The 6,321-nt window shown below is 33.4% G+C and overlaps 1 pseudogene; it reads left to right on the top strand.

The window, feature by feature from the left end:
• The first annotated feature begins 6,084 nt into the window (after nt 1-6,084).
• On the top strand, nt 6,085-6,151 carry LOC114213136 (U4 spliceosomal RNA; annotated as a pseudogene).
• The last annotated feature ends 170 nt before the right edge of the window (nt 6,152-6,321 follow it).

Genomic DNA, 6,321 nt, shown 5'->3' with positions numbered 1-6,321 from the left:
TTCACATAGTATAATACTTTTGAGATGTATTCATGTTTTTGGTGAATCTATAATTAATTCCTTTAATTTCTGAATCGTATCCACTGTATGGACACTCTAGATATCGGTTATAAGTTCAACAATTGACAGACATTTGGATTCTTTCCAATTTTGAATAATATTGTTCTGAACAGTTGAGTACAAGTCTTTGTAGGGACATAAGTTTTCATTTTTCTTGTATAAATATTCAAGAATAAAATTACTGGCTACATGGTAAGTATATACTTAACTTCATATATAAATGCCAAAATGTTTTTACGATACGGTTGTAATCTTTGGCATTTGTACTGGCAATGTATAAGAATTCCAGTTGCTTCACAACCTTTACCTTAACAAAACTTAGTATTATTAATGTTTTTAATTTTAGCCATTCTAGCAAGTATGTAGTGGTATTTCATTGTGTTTTTTTTTATTTTCCTAAAGATTAATGATATTGAAGAGCTTTTTAGTGATCATGCCTTCTACACATCTTTGGTAGAATAGTCAAAATCTCACCCATTTTTATTCACTGAATTGTTTTTCTTCCTCTTCTTAATTTTTTATATATGTACCCTGTTTATTGCAGCATTATTTTTGTTTGCTTGTTTCATTTTTATTTAAATTTTAGTTTGTTAACTTATAGTGTAATACCAGTTCCAGGAGTAGAATTTAGTGAACTCATCACTTACATATAACACCCAGTGCTCATTTCAACAAGTGCCCTCTTTAATACCCACCCCCTATTTAGCTCATCCCCCACCCACCTGCCCTCCATCAACCTTCAGTTTGTTCTCTATAGTTAAGAGTCTCTTATGGTTTGCTTCCCTCTCTTTTTTTTTTCCTTTCTCCTATGTTCATCAGTTTCGTTTCTTAAATTCCACATATGAGTAAAATCATATGGTTATTTGTCTTTCTCTGACTGACTTATTTTGCTTAGCATAATACACTCTGGCTCGATCCTTGTCATTGCAAATGGCAGGATTTCTTTCTTTCTATGGTTGAGTAATATTCCATTGTGTGCGTGTATATACATATCACATCTTCTTTATCCATTCATCAGTTCATGGACATTTGGGCTCTTCCCATAATTTGACTATTGTTGATATGTTAGAGTTCTTTATATATTCTTGATACGACTCTTTATTAAGTATGTGTATTTCAAATATATTCTCCTAATAAAAAGCTGGACTACTTGTGTACAAAACATTGTCTTTCAAAGAGAAAATAGTTTTTAATTTTGCTGAATCTCCATGTATATATTTATTTGTCATCCAATTGCACTGGCTAGGATCAGAAGTATTGTGTGTGGCTCTCTTTGCCCTTTTCCAATCTTTAAGAGAAAGCATTCAGGTTTTCTCTGTTAAGAATGATCTTAATTATAAATTTTTGTAGATGCTCTTTATTTGGTTGAGAAATTTCCTTTCTATTCTTAGATAGCTGAAATTTTTTATTATAAATGGATGACTTTTTTTCCAAATGCTCTTTCTGTTGGGATTATTGTTACATTGTTGTTGTTATTGTTGTGGTTTTTGTTTGGCTTTTTAGTCTCCAGTTTTTTTGGTGTGGTTTCATAGAGTAGCAGAGTGATGCTAGCTTCATGGATGGAATTGGGTATTTTTCTCTCATCTTCGATATTTTGAAAGATTTTGTGTAAAATTGAGAGGTTTCTGACAAAATTTTGTAAAATTCACAAGCAAAGTTCTCTAGACATGGGGCTATTTAATAGAGGGCATTTGCCTCTTGAGTAAACTTTGCTAATTTGTGTATTTTAATGAATTCATCATTTTATCTAATTTGCCGGATGTATTGACATGAGATTTTCATAATATTCCATTATAACACTTTTATTACCTGTAGAATCTGTAATGAAGTTATCTCTCTCCTTCTTTACATGGTAATTTGTCTGCCTGTCTGCCATCCTCTTTCCCTCCCCTCCTTTCCTTTTGTTTCATCTCTCTGGCCAGAGTTTTGTCAATTTTATTGTCAATTTGAGAAAAAAATCAGCTTTTGAATTCATTGACTTCTATTTTCCGGTTTTCTCTTTCTGATTTCTGCTCTTCTCTTTATTATTTACTGCCTTCTTCCTGTTTTGGGTTTAATTTGTACTTCTTTTTCAAGTTCATTAAGATTGCAACTTAGATCAGATGACACCTTTCTTCTTTTCTAATATAATTTTTTCCTAAGTTCTGCTTTACTTGCTTTTTGTACATAACTAATTCATATAATATAGTTTTTAGTGTAATTACAGAGTTCACAGAGCTATGCAATCATCCCGTAATCCATGTTTAGAACATTTCATCACCCCAGAAATAAACCCCATATCCATTTGCAGTGACTCCACATTATCCATCTACCCCAGTGGTAGGCAACAGCTAATTTATTTTCTATCTCTATAGATTTGCCTGTTCTAGAAATTTTACATAAATGTAATCATACAGTGTATGCTCTTTTGTATATGGCTTCTTTAACTTTGCACAATATTTTCAAGGTTCATCCACATTTTAACATGTAACAATACTTCATTTTATTGTCAAATAATATACCATTGTATGGCATACTCCAAAACTCCTTGCAGTTGCTCTGTCTGCTCAAGCACCAGTAGTCAGTTATGGCAGCCAGAAGACACTGGGCAATTTTCTGACACATACCTGGCCAGACGAGTTGGTTCTTATCCACGGGGTGTCACGCTATGGCTGGAGCTGAGTAGCAGAGTTCAGAAAGGAAGTTATAACCAGATGAAAACTCTGACCATGCTTTTCATCTGTAATAGTGGGTCTTTTCATTACTTTAATTCATATATCATCTGTATGAATAAGGATGGATAAATTAAAGCTGTATTTATCTTTCATTATGTTAAAAAAATTTTAAATAATTATGACATACTTTACTGACCATAATTTGTTTTTATTTGTGGTTTTCTGCTTATTAGATTAATACATGCTCATAAAATATATACATATTCATATATATGAATATGTATATTTTTAATCAAAGTTCACAACTTTATTAAGGGCTACCTCAACCTGCGTTTGCTAATTAGAGGAGTAGTCTTTTTTTGTCCAGTGTCAAGTTCTCTTGAAGTACATAGAGTGCTGTATTATCTAAACAGTTAAAAATATTACATATGACATTTATTATAAACTCACAATATGGCTCTCTAAATGATTAATAAATAATTTTTACATCTGATTATTCCACTGAGTGAATCCAAAACTCAGAATTATTTTTATAATTGTCATGAGTCGTGGTAAAAATTTATCCTAAAAGATACTAGCTGCTGTGTGTGGGTCTACGTGGCCTTAAAGGACATAATACCCAGTTGCAATATATACACTGATTTGGGTCCCCATTCACACATACAACTGTCAAAACAAAGAAACAAACAAATAAATGAACAGCTGAAGATGTTTATGAGATCCTCAAAGACATATAAGTACTTACCTAATAGTTGATACCATTTAGAAATTATTATTGTATTTCAGATGTGATAATAGTAGTTACATTTTATAAAGTGTCCACGATTTTAGGAATGCATGTAAGAACTTTTATAGGTAAAACGCTGTGATGTCTAGGATTGCTTCAAATACTTTGAGATGGAAGTAGATCAGGTTATAGATAAAACAAACTGGCCACATATCAACTATAGAAAGTAGATGATGGGTACGTCCAGTTCTTTTATCCTCTCTACCTTTTTTATACATTTAAAAATTTCCCAAATAAACATATTTTAAAACATTTTAGACATTTCTGAAAGTGTGAGCTTCTAAGGAGTGTAAGGTCAGCATTTACCTATTAAGAGTTGAAATTACTGATCCCTGATAGAAAATGTGTTCTAATTATATATGCACTATACAGTCATATAAGCTATTCCTGATATGTGTATTATGAATAAATATCCTATGATGAATACATATATGTTTACTGGATCTTATCTGAATTCTACTCTTTAACTTCATTTGTAGTAGATCCCTTCATTTACAGTGTATCGTTGACCCTTGGACAACAAGAGTTTTGAACTGCGTGAGCCCACTTTTAGGTGAATTTCTTTCAATAAATACAGTACAGTACTGTGAATGGATTTTGTTTTCCTTATAATTTCCTTAGCAAAATTTTCTTTTCTCTAGCTTACTTCATTGTAAGACTACAGTAATAATACATATAATATAGAGAACATGTGTTAATGGCAGTTTATGTTATCGGTACAGCTTCTAGTCAAACGTAGACTAATAGTAGTTAAGTGTTTAGGGAGTCAAAAGGTATAGGTGGATTTTCAACTGTGCTGGGGGTTGGCACCCTTAACACCTGTATTGTTCAAGGGTCAACAATAACAAAAAGTGATCTATATGGGGATAAAGAGTGGTTTAAATGAGTGTGTTAATACACTCAGTCCTGACCAGCACAAGAATCGTTGTCCTTTCAGGTGTTCCTGAAGATTTCAGTGATCCAAAATGATAAGCATAACTACCATACTTTTCAGCTGCAACTCACAGACAGATCAATGAAAGTGAAAATCATCCCTTCCCTATAAAGTTGTTCCTTTAAAAGATCTGCCATTACATGCCACCTTCCATAATATGTAATAATACCGATCAATCATTCGAATTACAAAACAGCAAATAGGGGGAACAAAGTGCCAGAAGTATGGTCTGTTTACTTCAGAGCACTGTTTTATTTGTTGGGTTTTCTTTTCTTTCTTTTTTTCTAATGTTGACTTTTTTGCATATGAAAGACATTTCATGCACTGCCAGCCACTGAAAAAAAGTGCCTCAATTTAAGGATGGTGTCAAATTTGGTAGTTCTCTACATTAGCTGAAACCTTTCAAAAATACAGGATTGTTTATTGATTCTATCAAGTGCAAACACTGGCTCATGAATCAGGTGAATTACCCTTCTCAGAGCGTGGTGTATTTACTATAGAGGAAAGCCTAGACTCCTCTGCTTTCAACTCTGAGAAATGCCACAGCATTTTAGGGAGAACTCTTAGTTTGCTGTTAGCAGTGTGGGCAATGGCACTTTTCCTGACAAACTTAATGTCCTGAGGTACATAACTCTTACTTACAAAAAGTCATCATGGAGTTAAAAACCTATAGGGAAATTAAAAGACCTGCAGCAGAAAACCCTGATAGGGACCTACTTTACACAAATTAAATTGACTTATGTTACCCAAACAGCCCTGATGATTTGGAAAGTCTGTCTTTTTAGCACAGCAGACTAGTTGTAACTATACAGTTCATTAGCTTAGGAGATATAGGCATGTTCAAATTGAGAAAAAAAAAAATGCAAAGAGCACCTGATTAAGAGATTCTAGAAAAGAATGGTAGATTGACTTAACTTTAATTAGATTGTGAATTTCTTGGAAAAAAAATATAAATGTACACTCTTTCTCTTCCCAACTTGTTTTCAAGTTTTCTTTACCTAGTGTTCTTAAATATTTAGAAGTAAATTTTTCTCTCAACTCAAAGAACAGAGTTTCCGTTTGGCATCAAAAGGGTCCTACAAATAATATTTTGTATTAAAGCTACAAAAGAAAGTGAAAAGTTAATGACCTTTTGAAATGCATTTGTTCTTGTTATCAAGTGAATTTTGTGGACTTGGCTACAATTAGAATGCAATTCCTGATCACTTGGCACACTGTGAGGGATTTATAAATCTAAGTAATAGTCTACTCAATAAAAAAAAAGCCCGTATGTACCACATTTATGCCTGATAGGAAAATTGAACTATTAGGGGAAAGAGAGAAAAAGTGGTATGAGCCATAGGACTTAGGACAAAGAAGGATGTGAAATTTAGTACTAAAAGTGTACTAGGGCAACATGAACAAAATAAAAGTGATTCAAGCTTTATGGAGAGAAGACCTAGGTATTTATGCGGCTGTGTGAAATTTGTGAATAGATCTTACACCAATTGTTTTGGGCATTAAGGGACCATTAGGCAACTGTACCCACAATGGAAAGCTGAGCTCCTGATATTAATAGGTAATAAATATATATTCTAAAAATATATAAATGATTGAAGTAGAAGAGGGAGGGATTTTTTTAAAGATTTATTTATTTTAGAGAGAGAGAGAGCTTTGCACAGTGGCAGTATCGTAGCCAATGAGTTTTATCCGAGGCGCGATTATTGCTATTTTAGAGAGAGAGAGAGAGAGAGCACTTGCTCGTGAGTTGGGGGGAGAGGCAGAGGGAGAGAAGCTTCAAGCAGACTCCTCACTGAGCACAGAGCCCAAGATGGGGTGGGGGGGCTCAATCTAACCACCCTGAGATCATCACCTGAGCTGAAACCAAGAGTCGGTTGCTAAACCGA

Source organism: Eumetopias jubatus, unplaced genomic scaffold, assembly GCF_037043125.1.
Source record: "Eumetopias jubatus isolate StellerSeaLion01/CBP00866 unplaced genomic scaffold, mEumJub1_p1.0 scaffold_3, whole genome shotgun sequence".
NCBI lineage: Eukaryota > Metazoa > Chordata > Mammalia > Carnivora > Otariidae > Eumetopias > Eumetopias jubatus.
This window is presented reverse-complemented; position numbering and strand designations above follow the sequence as displayed.